Source organism: Chiloscyllium plagiosum, unplaced genomic scaffold, assembly GCF_037043375.1.
Source record: "Chiloscyllium plagiosum isolate Xiang-an unplaced genomic scaffold, Cpla_swu_hap1 HiC_scaffold_18, whole genome shotgun sequence".
Lineage (NCBI taxonomy): Eukaryota > Metazoa > Chordata > Chondrichthyes > Orectolobiformes > Hemiscylliidae > Chiloscyllium > Chiloscyllium plagiosum.
The window spans coordinates 57872742-57891677 of NW_028270156.1; positions in this window are offsets into that span (position 1 = coordinate 57872742).

Here is an 18936-nt window from a genome sequence, read left to right on the forward strand (position 1 = left end):
GGCAAGTCGTTGGAGGGAATCCTGAGGGACAGGATGTACATGTATTTTGCCTGTCCTCGGATGCTGCCTGAATTGCTGTGCTCTTCCAGCACCACTAATCCAGAATCTGGTTTCCAGCATCTGCAGTCATTGTTTTTACCTCATGAATTTGGAAAGGCAAGGATTGATTAGGGATAGTCAACATGGCTTTGTGCGTGTGAAATCATGTCTCACAAACTTGATTGAGTTTTTTGAAGAAATAACAAGGAAGATTAATGAGGACAGAGCAGTAGATGTGATCTATATGGACTTCAGTAAGGTGTTCAACAAGGTCCCCCATGGGAGACTGATTAGCAAGGTTAGATCTCATGGAATACAGGGAGAACTAGCCATTTGGATACAGAACTGGCTCAAAGGTAGAAGACAGAGGGTGGTGGTGGAGGGCTGTTTTTCAGACTGGAGGCCTGTGACCAGTGGAGTGCCACAAGGATCGGTGCTGGGTCCTCTACTTTTTGTCATTTACATAAATGATTTGGATGCGAGCATAAGAGGTACAGTTAGTAAGTCTGCAGATGACACCAAAATTGGAGGTGTAGTGGACAGTGAAGAGGGTTTCCTCAGATTACAACAAGATCTGGACCAGATGGGCCAATGGGCTGAGAAGTGGCAGATGGAGTTTTAATTCAGATAAATGCAAGGTGCTGCGTTTTGGAAAAGCAAATCTTAGCAGGACTTATACTCTTAATGGTAAGGTCCTAGGGAGTGTTGCTGAACAAAGAGACCTTGGAATGCAGGTTCATAGCTCCTTGAAAGTGGAGTCGCAGGTAGATAGGATAGTGAAGAAGGCGTTTGGTATGCTTTCCTTTATTGGTTAGAGTATTGAGTACAGGAGTTGGGAGGTCATGTTGCGGCTGTACAGGACATTGGTTAGGCAACAGTTGGAATATTGCATGCAATTCTGGTCTCCTTCCTCTCGGAAAGATGTTGTGAAACTTGAAAGGGTTCAGAAAAGATTTACAAGGATGTTGCCAGGGTTGGAGGATTTGAGCTATAGAGAGAGGCTGAACAGGCTGGGGTTGTTTTCCCTGGAGCATCGGAGGCTGAGGGGTGACCTTATAAAGGTTTACAAAATTATGAGGGGCATGGATAGGATAAATAGACAAAGTCTTTTCCCTGGGGTTGGGGATTTCCAGAACTAGAGGGCATAGGTTTAGGGCGAGAGGGAAAAGATATAAAAGAGACCTAAGGGGTAACTTTTTCACGCAGAGGGTGGTACACGTATGGAATGAGCTGCCAGAGGAAGTGGTGGAGGCTGGTACAATTGCAACATTTATATGAATAGGAAGGGTTTGGAGGGATATGGGCTGGGTGCTGGCAGGTGGGACTAGATTGGGTTGGGATATCTGGTCGGCATGGACACGTTGGACCGAAGGGTCTGTTTCCATGCTGTACATCTCTATGACTCTATGATTCTACTTGTTGACCTCCTCCATCATTTCAACTCCAATGTTCGAGAAATATCATTGTCTGGAAAGCGAGGTAATTGTTGAAAATCTTCTGAAATGGACCTTGCGATGGATGGCAAATACCATTCTTCTGATTAAAAGTTATTGGATGAATTAAAAAAAAACAATGAAACAGTGGTTATTTTCAGTTGTAACTGCAGCAGTCCACTGCAAGGCTTGGTGGATCAGCTGCCCATTGAACACTGGGGATTTGGTTAGTTTCCATTACTGTCATTGTAGGATGTATAACAGGCAACTAGTCTACCACAGCCCATCTAACAAACATATATCAACGCTTTGTTATTCGGAAGTAAATCAGTTGACTGCACAGTAACATGGAAATCTCTTCAATTTCCATGAGCAGAGTCCTAATCACTGGGTTGACAATTCAGTATCTTGGAGCATGGTGGCATCAGTGCAATATAGAGAGCAGATGATGTTGAAACACCACTCCCAATTCTTGACAGTGTCTCCCTTTCTCAAATTTACCAGTACCCATCCATTCATCTGTGAAGGATGATGGACATGCAGCAAACAAATCCATTTCAATTGGGTATCTTCATATGGTGAGCCTCGGCTGATGGCTTTAGAAGTAGATTTTGTCCTCAAGCATTGCACAGAAAGCTACTAAATATTGCTATGGATTGTTATTTATGGCATTAGCATTATATGTAAGCCTCTGTAACCACTCGTCATCATAGTGCTGCATGCCAGGCACAAGAGGTACGTCATTTTCCTTCGTCGACAGCTAATATCATAACCAGTCTCCACTGCCTTCATGTCACGCTTAGGTGTAGCCGGTCCCACTAGGTGTCTGATTCCATCTACCCCACCACATACACATCTTTGGTTGTGAGTCCCTCTCATCTTGCAGAAGTACTCAGATTAAATCCTCTGTTACTTACTATTCATATAAATATGCTGATCTGGACAGACTGAGCTTCACTTTTAAAAGTATGCTAAGATACCTAGGTACTTTATTAGGATATGGTACTGATTCAGTATCACTGTTCATTTTTCCTACCATCTGCTGTGCTTTCTCCTGTAGATTTGCTTTTATAAGACAGCGGCCGCTATCTTGTCACCAAGTCACTCTTTATTTACATGTGCTTAGTACTTCACACTGCTCGAGCTCCCTCAGAGCCAGCTTTCTGAGTGAACAGAACCTCTGACACTCCTGTTTATACCTGTCAGCCAGGGCTCTCTAATTGGACCAGATTAACAGCCCCAATCAGGGAACTCATATGCTAAGAGGTCCACCTGGCTAACCTTGTTACAACCACTGCAAAGGCCATATTCTTTGATCCCAACCGGTCACCAAAGCTACAAAACAGATCTGATTCAATCAAAATCAAGAAATAAATCATTGTTTATCCTTATCTTTCTGAGTGTATTTTTTGCATTTCTCTCGAGTATTATTGAATCCATCCTTACCAGTATTCAAACATTGTGTTTTAGTCAGATTTCATAAGCTGTACTTTCTTCTTAAGACTGGTTGAGATCAATGCTGGGACTGATCTGATCTGAGATAACTGCACCCAATAAGAGAGTGATTTAAATCTATTCTACACCAGAAAAAAAATCAAGCACAAAGGGATTCAGTACAGCAGAAGCTGAACCTATCAAGTTACTTCTTCCAACTGATGAATGGACACCATGCAATAATCAACAAACAGGACTGTTCCTTCCCAATCAGAGAACACTTCAGCGGTCAGGGACATCCAGCCTCGGATCTTCAGGTGACCATCTTCCAAGGCGGACTTCGGGATATGCAACAATGCAGAATGGCCAAGCAGAGGCTGATAGCCAAGTTCGGTATCCATGGGGATGGCCACAACCGGGACCTTAAGTTCATGTTACACTACAGGTGACCCCACAACACTATACACTCTCACACACACTCACACATGAGCACACATACACACATACCCATACATACTCACACACTCACGCAGACCCTCTCTCAAACACATGATCTCTCTCAGACACACACACATATACACCCCCCATACTCTCACTCACGCACACACCCTCTCTTAGGCTTATACTCCATCACACTCACGAGCACACTCTACCAAGCATGTGCACACACAAACACACACTCTCATGTACTCCATGCAATTTTGGTATCCTTCCTATTGGAAAGATGTTGTAAACTTGAAAGGATTCAGAAAAGATTTACAAGGGTGTTGCCAGGGTTGGAGGATTTGAGCTATAGGGAGAGGCTGAACAGACTGGGGCTGTTTTCTCTGGAGCATCGGAGTAGAGCAGTGAGCTTATAGAAGTTTATAAAATCATGAGGGGCATGGATAGGATAAATAGACAAAGTATCTTCCCTGGGGTGGGGGAGTCCACAACTAGAGGTCATAAGTTTAAGGTGAGAGGGGAAAGATATAAAAGAGACCGAAGGGGCAACTTTATCATGCAGAGGGTGGTATGTTTATGGAAGGAGCTACCAGAAGAAGTGGTGGAGGCTGGTACGATTGCAAATTTAAAAGGCATTTGGATGGGTATATGAATAGGAAGGGTTTGGAGCGATATGGCCCGGGTGCTGGCAGGTGGGACTAGATTGGGTTGGGATATCTGGTCAGCATGGACAAGTTGGACTGAAGGGTCTGTTTCCATGCTGTCTGTCTCTATGACTCTATGACACACTCACACTCCTCCCACACACACACTCTCTCTCTCCCTCACATGCATGCAGAGACACATATAAGTCTATGGGGTGAATTTGCATTTGCAGAATTGTAATTGCAGATCTATTCCATTTTATTCAAAAAGCATACAATCCACAGGCAGTCAATCCATGCAACATTTCATAAATTCTTACTTTGGAAATAGAACCACTCTGGCTCAAGATTGAGATACAGACAGACTCTAACCTTACACCTTTCATGCATTGTCTGAGCTGAGCTGGAACCTTTTTTTAAAACACCTTGTTATCTTGAGAATGCGACTGGAAAGAAGTTCTGAGATCATTATTAATGAACTGAAACCAGCAACCATTCTAAAAGATAAAAGACTTAACAGCAATCTTGGTTTGTTCAATACATCATTTCAGTTGCATGACACTCAGATCTTTTGCTATAAATTCTGTGTCTTATGATCCTGCTCCACAACTACCTGATGAAGGATGAGCACTCCGAAAGCTAGTACTTCCAAATAAACCTGTTGGACTATAACCTGGTGTTGTGCGATTTTTAACTTCAGAGAAGGAAGCTCAACAATGAACAGGGTCCAGAAAAAGCTGAAAATGTGTGCGCTCTTGTAGATTTGTCATTGGCATGGAACAACATCCTATATTTACATATTTAAACATTTATTTACATAATGTGAGGGGTGCTGCTAGGCAATATTTATTTAATCTCTGTAAATGTCCTTGAGAAGGGGAAACCAAGATGCCTACCTGAAGCACTATAGTCCTTGGGGTATAGGTGTATCCATAGTGCAGTTGTGGGGAAAGAGTTCTAGAATTTTAACCAAGCAGTAGTCAAGGAACAATGGTATATTTCCAAGTCAAAATGGCGCACGCATTGAATATTGAAGGTGGTAGATGTGGTGTTAATCAAAGATGGTTGCTTTGTCCTGGATGAACTCCTGCTGAACTACTTTTGTGTTGTTGAATCTGCATTCCCCAGTAGGGAGTGTTCCACCATAGTCCTGACTTTCACCTTGTAAAGGATAGACAGAACTGAAGGTAGCCACAGGATTTCTATGGCTGCTCCAGTTCAGTTTCTCATTAAAGGTAAAGTTACTGATAGTAGCAGAATTCAGTGACAGTAAGGCCAATGAATGTCAAGGAGTGATGGTTAGATTCTCTCTTATTGAAGATGGTTATTGACTAGCACTTGCGTGGTGCAAATATTACTTGCCAGGTCTTAGTGCATTTTACATGGACTGCTTCGATATCTGAGGAGTTGCAAATGAACCTGAATATTGTACAATCATCAGTGAAAACATCCCCATTTATGATCTTATGATGCAGGAAAGGACATTGATGAAACAGCTGAAGATGGTTGGGCCTAGAACACTACCCTGAGGAACTCCTGCAGAGATATCTTGGAGCTGGGCTGATTAACCTCCAACAGCAACAATCGTCCTTTGCTCCGTACAACCCTAATCAATGGAGGCATTTCCACCTCATTGCAATTGATTCTAGTTTTTTCTAGAGACTATCAATGCTATGCTCAGTCAGAGACTGCCTTAATGTCAAAAGCAGTCCCCCTCGCTTCCCTTTTGAAGTTTAATCTTTCATACATGTTTGAGCTAAGGCAGTAATTTTAAAAAATAGTTATTATTTAACTTATTTTTCTAATCAACCTTTTCAGAGATGTAATTTATTACTTTTGGACTTGAACCCTTACCTCTCAGTCCAGGGGTAGGGACACTACCACTTATTCCACAAGAAGGCCCCACTCAATGGCTATAATGAGCTTAGTTGCTGGATAGGCCCAGCTGAACTACCTCCGTGAGCAATTTATAGTCAAGTGACATTTGATAGCACTGTCAACAGCCTCTTCCATCACTTTAGGATGATTGAGAGTAGACTGACAGAGTGATAATTGGCCCTAGTTAGATTTGTCTTGCTTTTTATGTGCAGGACATATCTGGGCAATTTTCCACATTGTCAGGTAGGTATTGACCCAGCTTTTGACCCAACCACATCAGACAAGCCCATCCACATTGGAACCATACCTGACCTGACATCTCCTCACCCCAAGGACTAGATCTGACATTCTCAAGACTTGGAACACAAATGCTCCTCACTACTTCTGCAGGACCCAGTGCCCTCAACGACATGGAGCCCTGACCCCTCACTGAGGTGACAAATGCCTCAAATACTAGTCAGCCTAACTTCCAGCCAAAGTTCTGGAATATGAAAAAACTGAAATTGACAGGCACATGCTAAAAGATGAGAGACTTAATAAAAATCTGGGTCTTTTTCAATATATAATTTCAGTTACATCACACTGTAAACTTTTGCTATAAATTCTGTGTCCTACGATCTTAAACTCCACAACCACCTGATGAAGGATCAGCGCTCCGAAAGCTAGTGCTTCCAAATAAACCTGTTGGACTATAACCTGGCGTTGTATGATTTTTAACTCATTACACTGTGATTCTGTTGCAGCAGAGCTGGAGTACCTCGTCACACCACTAGATGGCAATCCTGAACACTCAGCGAAAAGTAGCACCAATCTCTTAGAAACAATTTCCAAATCCGAGGTTGCCACTTCTTCCGAACTGTGTCACTACAGTGTGAGAAATGTTGCTCTTGTGTTTTAAAATATGCACACTTCAGATGTGATTTTACTAATTAAAATTAGTGAATGTGAAGTGGTGAACAATTTGTTCCTGAGTTATCTTTCTGTATTTTGGCATTTCAGGACATATGACACATTTAGAGTTTAACTTTGGGAAGAATTTATGAAGAGTTCAATTTCTGTAACTGAAGTGGTCCGTGCCTTTAAGAACTTAGCATGCGATTGGAGTCACGACTGAGATATCTAAACCGGAAGAGGCAAATAAGGTGAGCTAACATTTCAGAGTGCTGTCAAAGTGCTGATAACACAAACAATCCCTCACCACATGCAGACTATTGGTGTAGTAACTGTATAAAGCTGAATTGCAATACAAGCAATGAGATGGACGTTTCCTAAATCAGCAATCATCAATTGTCTTTAGCATCCCCCACAGCACTATATCCTGCATTCCCAGGAACAAACTTACTTGGCACCTGCTTCCTGTAGGGCAACTAGCACATTGAAATATCATAGCGTGTTTCTGGCTTCCTTTAACCTATCATTCAATACGTGAATCCTGTCTGTAGGATCAGGAGACTGAAGTAGCCAATTACCATGTAAAAGCCATTGCCAGGAGGAAACACTATCCAATGTCTCGGTTCTTCAGGACACTGAGGGTGGCTGCGTTGATATCCTTTCTCATTTATAGACTGGACGTGGCTACAGGTTAGAGTTAATGAGTAGGGGAAAATTGACTGCCCTTCCATCATTGCTCTGAAGAAGGTGGTGAATCAATGTAGTCCTTGTGGATAAGGTGTACCAGCAATGCTGTTAGGGAGATAGTTCCAGGATTTTGATGCAGAACGACCTGACCAGGATGATCTGTGACCCAGGAGGGGAACTTCAGGCCCATGCCGCTTCCACACACTGGTTTCCCTTGTCCTACAAGGTATTGGCGGCTGTGGGTTTGGGAGGAGCTGCTGAAGGAAGCTTGGGAAGTTGCTGAAATGTGTCCTGTGGATGGTACTCACTACTGCCACCCTGTGGGTGTGTTAGAGGAGGTGAACATTTAGCGTGGTGGATAGGGTGCCAGACAAATTGGCTGCTTTATTCTGAAAACCTGGCATACCCGGGCAACTTTCCACTTTGTTGGGTAGATGCCAGTTTTGTAGCTGTACTGGGAAAGGCTTGTTAGGGGGCACCATTACTTTTGGAGCACAGATCCTCAGTAATGCAACCAGGAATTAATCACGGCCCATAGCCATTTCAGCATCTCGAGTCTTCAGGCATTTCCTCATATCATATGAAATGAGTCCAGTTGTTTGAAAACTCATATCTATAATGTCTGGGACCTCAAGAAGAGGCCCGCCATACCTTATCGATCCCAAGTCTTGAGCCATTAGCCATGGTCTGAATATATATGACACAACGTTGATGTGGTACAGTGCTACGTATCATGAGAAACAGTGCAAAGACAGAGCTTCTTCACAATAATCATGAGGTTGTAAGTGATGTGAACAGATGAATCTGATAGATTGATTGATGAGGATAAAGTCAAGTAGGTTTTCCTCTCTTGTTGGCGTTCTTACCACCTACTGCAGTTTGGCAGTTTTGTTCTTCAGCTTAAATTTGCACTGACAACTGAGAATGTAAATGTAAAAGCACTTGCACCTTCAGTTCATTTTTGAAAACATTATGTATATACCTTTTCTTTCTTAATGTTTCCAATATTCTTTACCCTGTTCATCAGCTACTACATTCTGCATAAAATAGTTACAAAATACATGATTGGGGTAGAATGCTGCTGGAACACACCACAATTACTGGGATTGTTCTCTCTCTGCCAGATGTTGCAGACCAGGTGAATGACCTTTCTTTAGCTCTGGAAACAGAGCCATGCATCTATCCATGCCATTCCTCTATCAGCAATCTTGAGACACCCACTCAATAGCTAATCGTGGAATTGATATGTGGTGAGACGTGCAGTGCATTTCAAAGTCCGAATATGCAGTGTGCATGCAAGGCCTGATGTTGCTGAGCAATACCAGAGGATTTATCAGCTTTTGACTACTTCAGAAGCAAATGATTATCTTTGAGGTGCTGCCGTAAAGATAGCCGAGTGTGCGCCAACTATGAAGGCTGTGGGTGCCTCTCCCAGATGTGCACCAAGTGGATGTGATATCAATAGAGTCCGATGCTTCATTATGTGTTAAGACACAAAAGTGGCTCAACTGATTCCAAGCTCCAGCCTGTTCGAAGGTCCAACTGCTGGATGATCCGTAAACTTTCCTTTGCCTCACCAGGCATCCAGACAAGTCAACATGGAAGATTAACTGAAGGGCAGCAGGTCTTAAGGGAAACCATCTGGATGGAGATGGTTGCAAAATATATACACTACTATCTTGAAAGGATTAAAGGCTATTTAGTTGCGGAGCTGACAGAAATATAAGGTTTTTTTAAAAATTGTCTTGACTCTGTCTTCCAACTGACCACTAGTAACAAGAACCTTGATCCGAGGACATGTGGAAAACTTGGTGTAGGTCCCTCATGGATTATTTCCTCTCACACCAACAGGACAAAGAAACACTCCATTAGGTTCCAACAGAAGTCTTCGTCTTTGTTGAATCAGGCTGTTAAGACACATTAGGACCTACCAAGGTGTCATACTCTGAGCATCTCAGTGACTTGCTCTGCTATTAGATTTGTCTTTATGTGTGTTGCAGTGCTGCCCTGCTGTGCTGGTGTTTGTACAAAGACTGGCCATAGCAATAAGAGCAATTGGCATTGAGTCTTTGTTCATGCACAGCGTGTTTATTGCATGGTGCGATATATTCTGGATTGCAGTGCGACCACACAGTTTAGGAAGAACATTGACATGCATCCCTCATCACCTTCCTGCATTCCCTTGTTGTTGAAATAGGGATGAGCCGCTTAAAAAAAACAGGTCTCAATGCAGGTCCCAACATGTTATGAATTCACATGCAAAAGGTTGTGTAGCTCATCACAAATAAGAGGCACATTTAGGACAGAGAAACTACGATTCTTATAAAGTGAAGCATTTTCAGCTGGGCTACTCAATGCCCTTGGGATATAATTGACAACATCTACAACCCGGTGGAATCTGGTCATTCTGAAATTCAATATCAATCTAGCAGAAGAATGCAATTAAGTACTCAGTAATGCACAGTTGTTTCCTGACCTGCCCATAGGAGATGGTCTGTTCACAGTACTAACAGGCTGTGACATTGTTTACTACTCTTCGGAGGTTTGCTGTATGCTAGGAGAATGAGCATTGCTCATGTTGCTGTAGTGGGGACCTCAGATGATAAGCAAGATGGGCGGCCAACAGCCATACCAGGAGCTGACTATTGGCTGCAGAGCTATAGCCGTACAGAGATCTGCAGCTTACAAGAGATACTACAAACAAATCAGGATCTACAGTCTGTTTCCTTGATTGCAGCAAGACATTTGGGTTACCTTGTCAGACGTTCACAGATACTGGCTGGAAGAGAACCTGCAACCTGCTGGGTCTGGAGACTTCAGCACCAGTGGCTGTCAAAGTCACCATCACAGCCCATTCTCCTCTATTACTACTACCAACGTCCTTTCTTCCAGATCCATCAGGATCTCACAGTCAACAACCCACAAAATCATTAGGCATGACATTGATGGAACAGGGCAGCAGCAATGTCAACTTTGGTCACGTTAATCACAGTCAGAATGTGCACTCGGTCTGGCTCCAAAGTGCACTGCAATGAATATCTCATTGCCACCAGATGGGTAACTGATGGGGCCATAAACATGCTGATGATACCCTTCAGCATTCACTAACCACTGTCTCCCAAATGCTTCTAGTTTGTTGAGGCCTGTACAACATTGTTCAACAGCAATGCCTGGACCAGTAGAAGGATTACGAAAGCCACTTTTCCACCTCCCATGAGCAGAGACGACAGGAAGATAGTGGTGAAAATTAATAATATTTAACGACACTGAATAAAGAAACAGAAATTATCAGAATGTAATTTCTCACACATTGATGTGCAATCTCTCATTCAACTCCAAAGCTTTATCCTTCCTTTTTTTTTCTGTTACTTCGACATGGTACATGCTGTGGCCTCAGCAAAGGATGGCTCTGGCTGTTGAGATGCTCTTGGTCATGCACCATTGGAAGATGAGACAATGTGACAGGCACCAGATGAGAAGGGCAATGGTGAGAAATACTATGGGTGGTGTTTATTCTTCCATGACCCTTTTTCACCATCACCCTTCTCAAGGTCCAGCCACACTTCTCAACTGCAACTGTACTGGAAAATATTTTGGTGACAATAAGATGGGTGAGTTAAATTGTAGAGGGGCAGAGTTTACTGGGTTTCCCATCCACATTAAGAACGCCACCCGCTACTCCCTTTAAGAAGCATATATCTTTTAGTAGGAGAAAGTGAGGTCTGCAGATGCTGGAGATCAGAGCTGAAAATGTATTGCTGGAAAAGCGCAGCAGGTCAGGCAGCATCCAGGGAACAGGAGAATCGACGTTTCGGGCATAAGCCCTTCTTCAGGAATGAGGAAAGTTTGTCCAGCAGGCTAAGATAAAAGGTAGGGAGGAGGGACTTGGGGGAGGGGCGTCGGAAATGTGATAGGTGGAAAGAGGTCAAGGTAAGGGTGATAGGTCAGACTGGGGTGAGGGCGGAGAGGTCAGGAAGAAGATTGCAGGTTAGGAAGGCGGTGCTGAATTTGATGGATTTGACTGAGACAAGGTGGGGGGAGGGGAAATGAGGAAACTGGTGAAATCCGAGTTCATCCCTTGTGGTTGGAGGGTTCCTAGGCGGAAGATGAGGCGCTCTTCCTCCAACCGTCGTTTTGTTGTGGTCTGGCGATGGAGGAGTCCAAAGACCTGCATATCCTTGGTGGAGTGGGAGGGGGAGTTGAAGTGTTGAGCCACAGGGTGGTTGGGTTGGTTGGTCCGGGTGTCCCAGAGGTGTTCTCTGAAACGGTCCGCAAGTAGGCGGCCTGTCTCCCCAATATAGAGGAGGCCACATCGGGTGCAGAGGATGCAATAGATGATGTGTGTGGAGGTGCAGGTGAATCTGTGGCGGATATGGAAGTTTAGTAGTGTATCTTTTAGTAGTTGCTCAGCTAGCATGCTGTAAAACCATTGTGCCAGCATGGCTAAACAAAAGGAGTTCTATTTATATGCAGGAACACAAGAGTTGGAACCAGGCATTGACAATAAAGCTTGTCTTGCCTACTGTGTCATTCGATACAATCTCAGCAGGTTTTATACTTCAACTCCACTATGTGCCCACTTCAGTTATAAAATCTGTTCGTCCTACCCCTAACTGTCGTAAGTAATGGAGGCGGGGAATTCCAAAGACTCACAACACTTTGAGTGAAGCAATATCTCCGTCTCTCAGTCCCAGTTGATAGTTTCCTCAATCTGAACCTGTCCCCACTAAAACCCCAGCCCACATGTTAATCTCCCTCACCAAAACAAAATCCCTTGATGACATTTTTATCAAACCTTTTGTTATACATTTCAGTGAGGTCACCTCCTGAGAATATGGATTCAATCCGTTCACCTTCCCAAATACCACCACACACCCCCTGCCCCCCACCCCCCATTCCCCCCATCCCCTCAGCCCTGCCTCATGCCAGGGATTAATTTGGTGAGCTGTGTTTGTGGCCTCCATTGTTAGTATATGTGTTCTTAAATGTGAAGGCTGAAACTGCATATCGTACTCCAGATGTGACCATGCCAAAACCAAGGACAGTTGTCGTAAGACTGTGCTCCAATATCCTTGCAATTAAGGCCAACCTGCCAGTCGCTTTCTTAATTTCTTGAAGCACCATTGGTATTCCTTGAATGAGTACATACAAACCCTTTGAACATCAATAGTCACAAATTTGCGAAAATATTTTCACTTATCTCCTTAGATGATGAGTGAGTGTGTAATTTAACATGATACTGTACAACATCTACATTTCACTACATTGTGTCAATTTACCTAACCTGTCTACTTCTCTTGTTGTGTCCTCCTCACTGCTTAATTTCCACCTGGCTTTGTATCATCAGTGGAAATGACTCTCTGCCTTTTCTTCTTAGTCATTTACATGAATTGTCAACAACTGAGGACAGCCCTTATGGCGATCCACTACCTATTACTTGACAACTTAAAAATGCCAAGTTTATGCTCGCTGTCTGTTTTCTGTCCTTTAAACAATCATCTATCCATGCTAATGTTTTCCCCAATTTTATGTGTCCTATTTTGGCTACTAATACATTGTACAGCACTTTATCGCATGACCGTTGCAAAACCAGATATACTGGTTTTAATGGTTTCCCCCTTTATTTATCTTACTAGTTACATTCTCAAAAAGCTCCAATATATTTGTCAAACAGCATTGCCCTTTAGTAACCATGTTGACTTGTTCTTATCAGTCTGTACTTTTAAACATGTACCGTTAAAAACTCAGTAATAGATTCCATCAGATTCTCAACAACTAAGGTTTCTGTGAATTGGCCTGTAGTTCCATGTTCTTCTCTCCTGCCTTCCCGAAAAAGTGATGTAACATTTACCAATTTTTAATTTGATGGAACTGTTCCTAACTCCACGTAATTTTGGAAAATCATGTCTAGTGCATCCAATATCTCTGCTTTTAGAACCCCAGGATTTAAGCCACCAAGACCCAAGTATTTGGCAAATTTTAGTCCCTCAGGTTTCTCTGATACAATATTTTTCTTTTTTTTTAAATTCACACTTGAGATATGAAATTAGTTGCCCTTGGGAAGATGGTTCCTGAACTACTGCAGTCCATGTGCTGTAGCTGGATCCACAATGCTTTTAGGGAGGATTCTGACCCAGGGACAGTGAAGGAACGACGATACAGTGACTTGGAGGGGGTATAACCATGTATCTGCACCCTTGTCCTTCTAGATGGAAATGGTTGTGGTTTTGGAAGGTGCTGTCTAAGGAGCTTCAGTGAATTTCTGCAGTATATCTTGTAGATAGTACACAGTGCTATAGTGATAGATGGAGTGAACGTTTGTGTATGTGATGCCGATCAAGTGGGCTGCTTTTATCTTAAGTGGTATCAAGCTTCTTAAGTTTTGTTGGAACCTTACATATCCAGGCCAGTGGGGAATATGGGGGGAGCCCAGCAGGTCAGGCAGCATCCAAGGAGCAGGAGTGAGGGCTTATGCCCGAAATGTCAATTCTCCTGCTCCACGGATGCTGTCTGACCTGCTGTGCTTTTCCAGGACCACACTCTCGAACTTGATCTGCAGCATCTACAGTCCTCACTTTCTCCCAGTGGAGAATATGCCGTGATGCTCCTGACTTGTGCCTTGCAGATAGTGGACATGCTTTGGGGGATCAGGAGGTGACTTACTCACTGCAGTACTCCTAGCCTCTGACCTGCTCGTGTTTCCACTGTATTTATATGGTGAGTCCAGTTGAGTTTCTGGTCAATGGTAAGGCCCAGGCTGTTGATAGTGGTCATCACTGAATGTTAAGAGGTGATGTTTAGATAATCTCTCATTGCCTGGCATTTGTCTACCGTGAATGCTTCTTGCCCCTTGCCAGCCCAAGCTGGGATATTGTCCAGGTCTTGTTGCATTTGAACATGGACTGCTTCAGTGTCTGTGGAGGCACAGATGGTGCTGAACATTGTACTATCAACAGCAAATATCCCTGTAATGATGGAGGGAAGATCATTGATGAAGCAGCTGAAGATGGCTGAGCCTAGGACACTTCCCCAAGGAATTCCTGCAGGGATATCCTGAGATGACTTTCCTTCAACAACCACAACTATCTTCTGATGTGCCAGGTATAGTAATTTCCTCATACTTCTTAGCCCCTATTTATTATCTGTATCTGGAATGAATTTTGAATCTTTTGCTGTAAAAACAGACACTAAATATTTGTTCAATGCTTTTACTATTTCCTTCTTCTCCACAATCATTTAACCTGTTTCTGCTTCTAAAGGACTAACATTTTCTTTAGATACTCCCTTCTTTTTCACTGTATTCATAAATGCTCTTTACATTCTGTTTTATTCTGAAATGTTATTTCGCCAATGAACTACTTTGAAAGTGTAGCTCCTGTTGTGGCATGGACACATTTGGCCACCAATTTGCTCATAGCAGCGTCACATAAACAGCAATGAAATAAATGGACAGAAAATCTGCATCTGGGTGTGTTAATTGAGGAGTATATTTTGATACGGAAACTATGAGATCGGTCGTGCTCATCTTCTTTAAATAGCATCACGATAGCTTATAATTGAGTTTTAGAAGTGTGGGGTGATACATTTTGGTCAGAAGAACATAGAACAGACAATATAAGATAAAGGGTACAGGAGCAGAGAATGCAGCAGGACAGAGGAAGAGAGCAGTTAATAAAGCATGAGGTACTCTGGACTTTATTAAATGAGACATAGAGAACAAGAGCAAGGAGGTTTGGATAGCACAGAGAGGGAGAAACAGTTTCTGCTCATAAAAGGATTGAAACCAGAGGGCACAGATTTAAAATGATTTGTAAATGTTTTGTGATGAAGAATAAAATTCTCCCACAATGTGGCCTGGAATATACTGCCTGGATGCAGATTCAATTGAGATATTCAAGAGAGGTGTTCGGTAATTATTTGAGATGCAGCCTTTGTGGGATTAATTTAGTTTGGGATTGTGGTTGGCATGGACTGGTTGGGCTGAAGGGTCTATGGAGTCATTATTCATATGACTCTATGAACAATGTGCGAGGGTATGGAGAAAAGGTAAGTAAAAGGCTCAAAGTCACAATGCTCATTGGAGAGCTGGTACAGACATGGTGGGCCAAATGTCATCATAACAATTCTGTAATAATAACATTTCATTTAGTAATGTTATTGTGAAATATTTAATGATCCATGCTGTGTGACTCTATGTCTTCAAGTGCAACAAACTTTGTTTCAACATTTCATTTACGAAGAAAACAAAGATAAAATGATTTTGAAAAACCTTCAGAACAATTTAATCGATTTAATTAACTCTTTAACTTATAGATTTGCTTTGCTCTTCTAACATACTTCATTGTAGTTGCGTGTGCTTAATACATCCTTGCTCATACCTCCCTAAGTGAAATCACTGCATTTGATGTCTACCTATCCTGACTCTTCAATTATGTTTACATCTGTTTTTCAAATAGACAAAACTTGAGTCATGCATTTTTACAACTTATGATCTACAAAATCATAAATTATGAAACACAGTGGACAGGAATTGCACGCAGATTTATACCAGATAAATATACCAACAATTCTGCTATGCAATGAGAAGTAATTGATACTTGTTTTATAAGGACAGGTATGTTATATGATTGAATGCACATGTAATATTCTCACAGAGGAAGGTGCATTTTTTAAAAAGGTACAAGTAATTGTTACTGAGTAAATAACGACTTTATCCTTTCCAAGTTTGAAATCTAATCAAGTGCTCTTTTATAGGTTGGCATGTTCTTGTCAGCTTCAAGCTGAAGGTCAAAACCTTGCAGATTATTTTGTATGTGTAACAGAAGGTGAAACACAAGAGCGGTGTCTGAAAAGCACATCTGCATGTGCCCTTTTGAAACATTTGTAACAGATTGGAAATAAAATTGATTGGGTGATGGACAGACAACAGTGAGAAGACATCTTTTGCCCACTACTTGCCTCAGAGTATTCCAACTCAGTACTGAAAAAGGATAGCCTGCACTCACAGATGGAAGAGCTTGAAGCCATATCAGACTGGGGACAATAAGCAGAGAGCACCCCGCGAAGGAACAGTTGAGGGAATGATTTTTTTTCTAAAGTTTGAAATCAGGCTATTCCTGCAATGGCACAAAAGCCCATCACAATTTCCATGTTTGACCATTGGTGTCCTAAGCAGTGGTGCTTCAGGACTCTTCTTCAGACTGTTATAATAAATTAAACCAGGCAGCCATGGCACTGGTTTTGGTTGGATCAGAAGGAGCGGGGACACTGATGCCTGATCCCATTGTTCACTCAGCTCCCTCAGTACTATCAGTACAATGATACCCAGCTTACCTCAGCCGTCTCAGTTGGGCAGACAGAGTTGGTTGCATTGCACAGCATAAAGTGAAAGAGTCAGCATCGAACATGAATACGCATTGTAATTTGTTGTGAGTAATGAAGAAGATGTTTGTAGTGGTGAGGCCCCTTTTTGGGAGGAGTGCTGTTGGAGAGGTGTCACAGCAGCTTAGTTCTATGTTTCTGATTCAGCACAAAGAGCTGTTTCACATCTTGATAGAAATGGGTCAGTAGCATGGCCTCATTAGTCAGTAACTAGCTGTGTCTGGCTGGGGTAAATCTATCCTTTAGTTGCACACAAGATGGAATTCCAGATCCATTAAATTCTCATTAAGGTATATTCTGTAGTATCTAATGTAATCAGAACTCTGATCTGCAGAATATTCAAAAGCTAACACTCCTGAGAGAAATGGGAGTCTATATATAAGGCATTGTTATTCTTAATTATTGCCATACTTCACATTATTCCAAATTCACACCCACAATTATACTGTCCTGCACCCCCGATCAATGTCGTCCAATGATAAATTATGAAGTGCAGTGGACAGGAAATGCATGTAGCTTTATACCAGATACATAACAACAGTTCTCCTCTGGAATGAGAATTAATTGATACCTTGTTTTATAAGGATAGCTATGTCATATAATTGAATGCATATGTAATATTCTCACAGAGGAAGGTGCATTCTTTCCCAAATGTGTCATTTGTGATGGTGCAGGGCACAAAAGGGACAGTTAGAAGTCAAAGGTAACTCCATCTCATATATAGACTGTTGGTGTGGTTGGTGGGATTTAGTCAATTCTGACCATTGCAGGAATAACAAAACATAGCATGGGGTTGGGGGAGAGATGTGGAATTAACAAAAATCATCTCAAAGCTTTGTTGATTGTTCCAAAACTATTTACAATACCTTTGGAAACACATCAGCCCGCAACACTACCCTCAACTTCCATCTTTCTTACTATTCTTTCTTTAGCTTAAAGGTGGATTTCCTGTCCTCTGACAACTCCTCACATTTTTCATTTTTGAGGCAGCAATGAGCAATGGCAGACTGTTCATCTACAGAGGCATTATCAAATGGACCTATGCAATGTCCACACCATCATTTGACCAGCAGAACCTGCTGCGAACCGAAAAGGGAAAAGGACACCTGCTTTAAACCGAAGCAGACTGTGGAGGGAGACGTTGCAGTTTTAAACAAATTACTGGAACTCATTGTGAGTTGTTTTACATCGTTGCATTGGTCAAGTGATGGAGAAAGATCCTGGAGAAGACTGGATGTGTGATTTTGGGGCAGCTTTGCTGTAACAGTGACAGGCTTTTGATTGTTTTTTTTAACCAGGGCTAGTAGTGTGGGTCAGGAGTGATCAGTATGACAACTGCCCTTTGGTTCCTGGGCACGTTGACAGTCTTTGTATGAACTGTCATACAAAAGCCTCTATAGAGTCATAGAGATGTACATTGCACAGCATAATGTGTTCTATGTCTGAAAGAGTCGGCGTTGAACATTAATACGAATTGTAATTTGTTGTGAGTAGTGAAGAAGATGTTTGTGGTGGTGAGGCGCCTTTTTGGGAGGAGTGCTGATGGAGAGGTGTCACAGCAGAGGTGTCACGAAACAGCTCCTTTGGTCCACCTCGTCCATGCCGACCAGATATCCTACATTAATCTAGTCCCATTTGCCAGCATTTGGACCATATCCCTCTAAACCCTTCCTATTCATTTACCCTTCTAGGTGCCTTTTAAATGTTGCAATCATACCAGCCTCCACCACTTCATCTTGCAGTTCATTCCACACATACACTACCATCTGCGTGAAAAAGTTGCCCCTTACATCCCTTTAAAATCTTTTCCCCCTCACCTTACACTTTTGTCCTCTAGTTCTGGATTCCTCTACCTGGGGAAAAGACCTTGTCTATTTACCTTATCCATGCCCCTCATGATTTTATAAACCTCTATAAGGTCACCCCTCAGCCTCTGACGCACCAGGGAAAACAATCCTATAATTCAACCCTTACAACACAGGCGACATCCTTGTAAACCTTTTCTGAACCCTTTCAAGTTTCACAACTCCCTTCCTCTAGCAGGGAGACCAGAGTTGAACATAGCATTCCAATAGGGGCCTAACCAATGTCCTGTACAGCTGCAA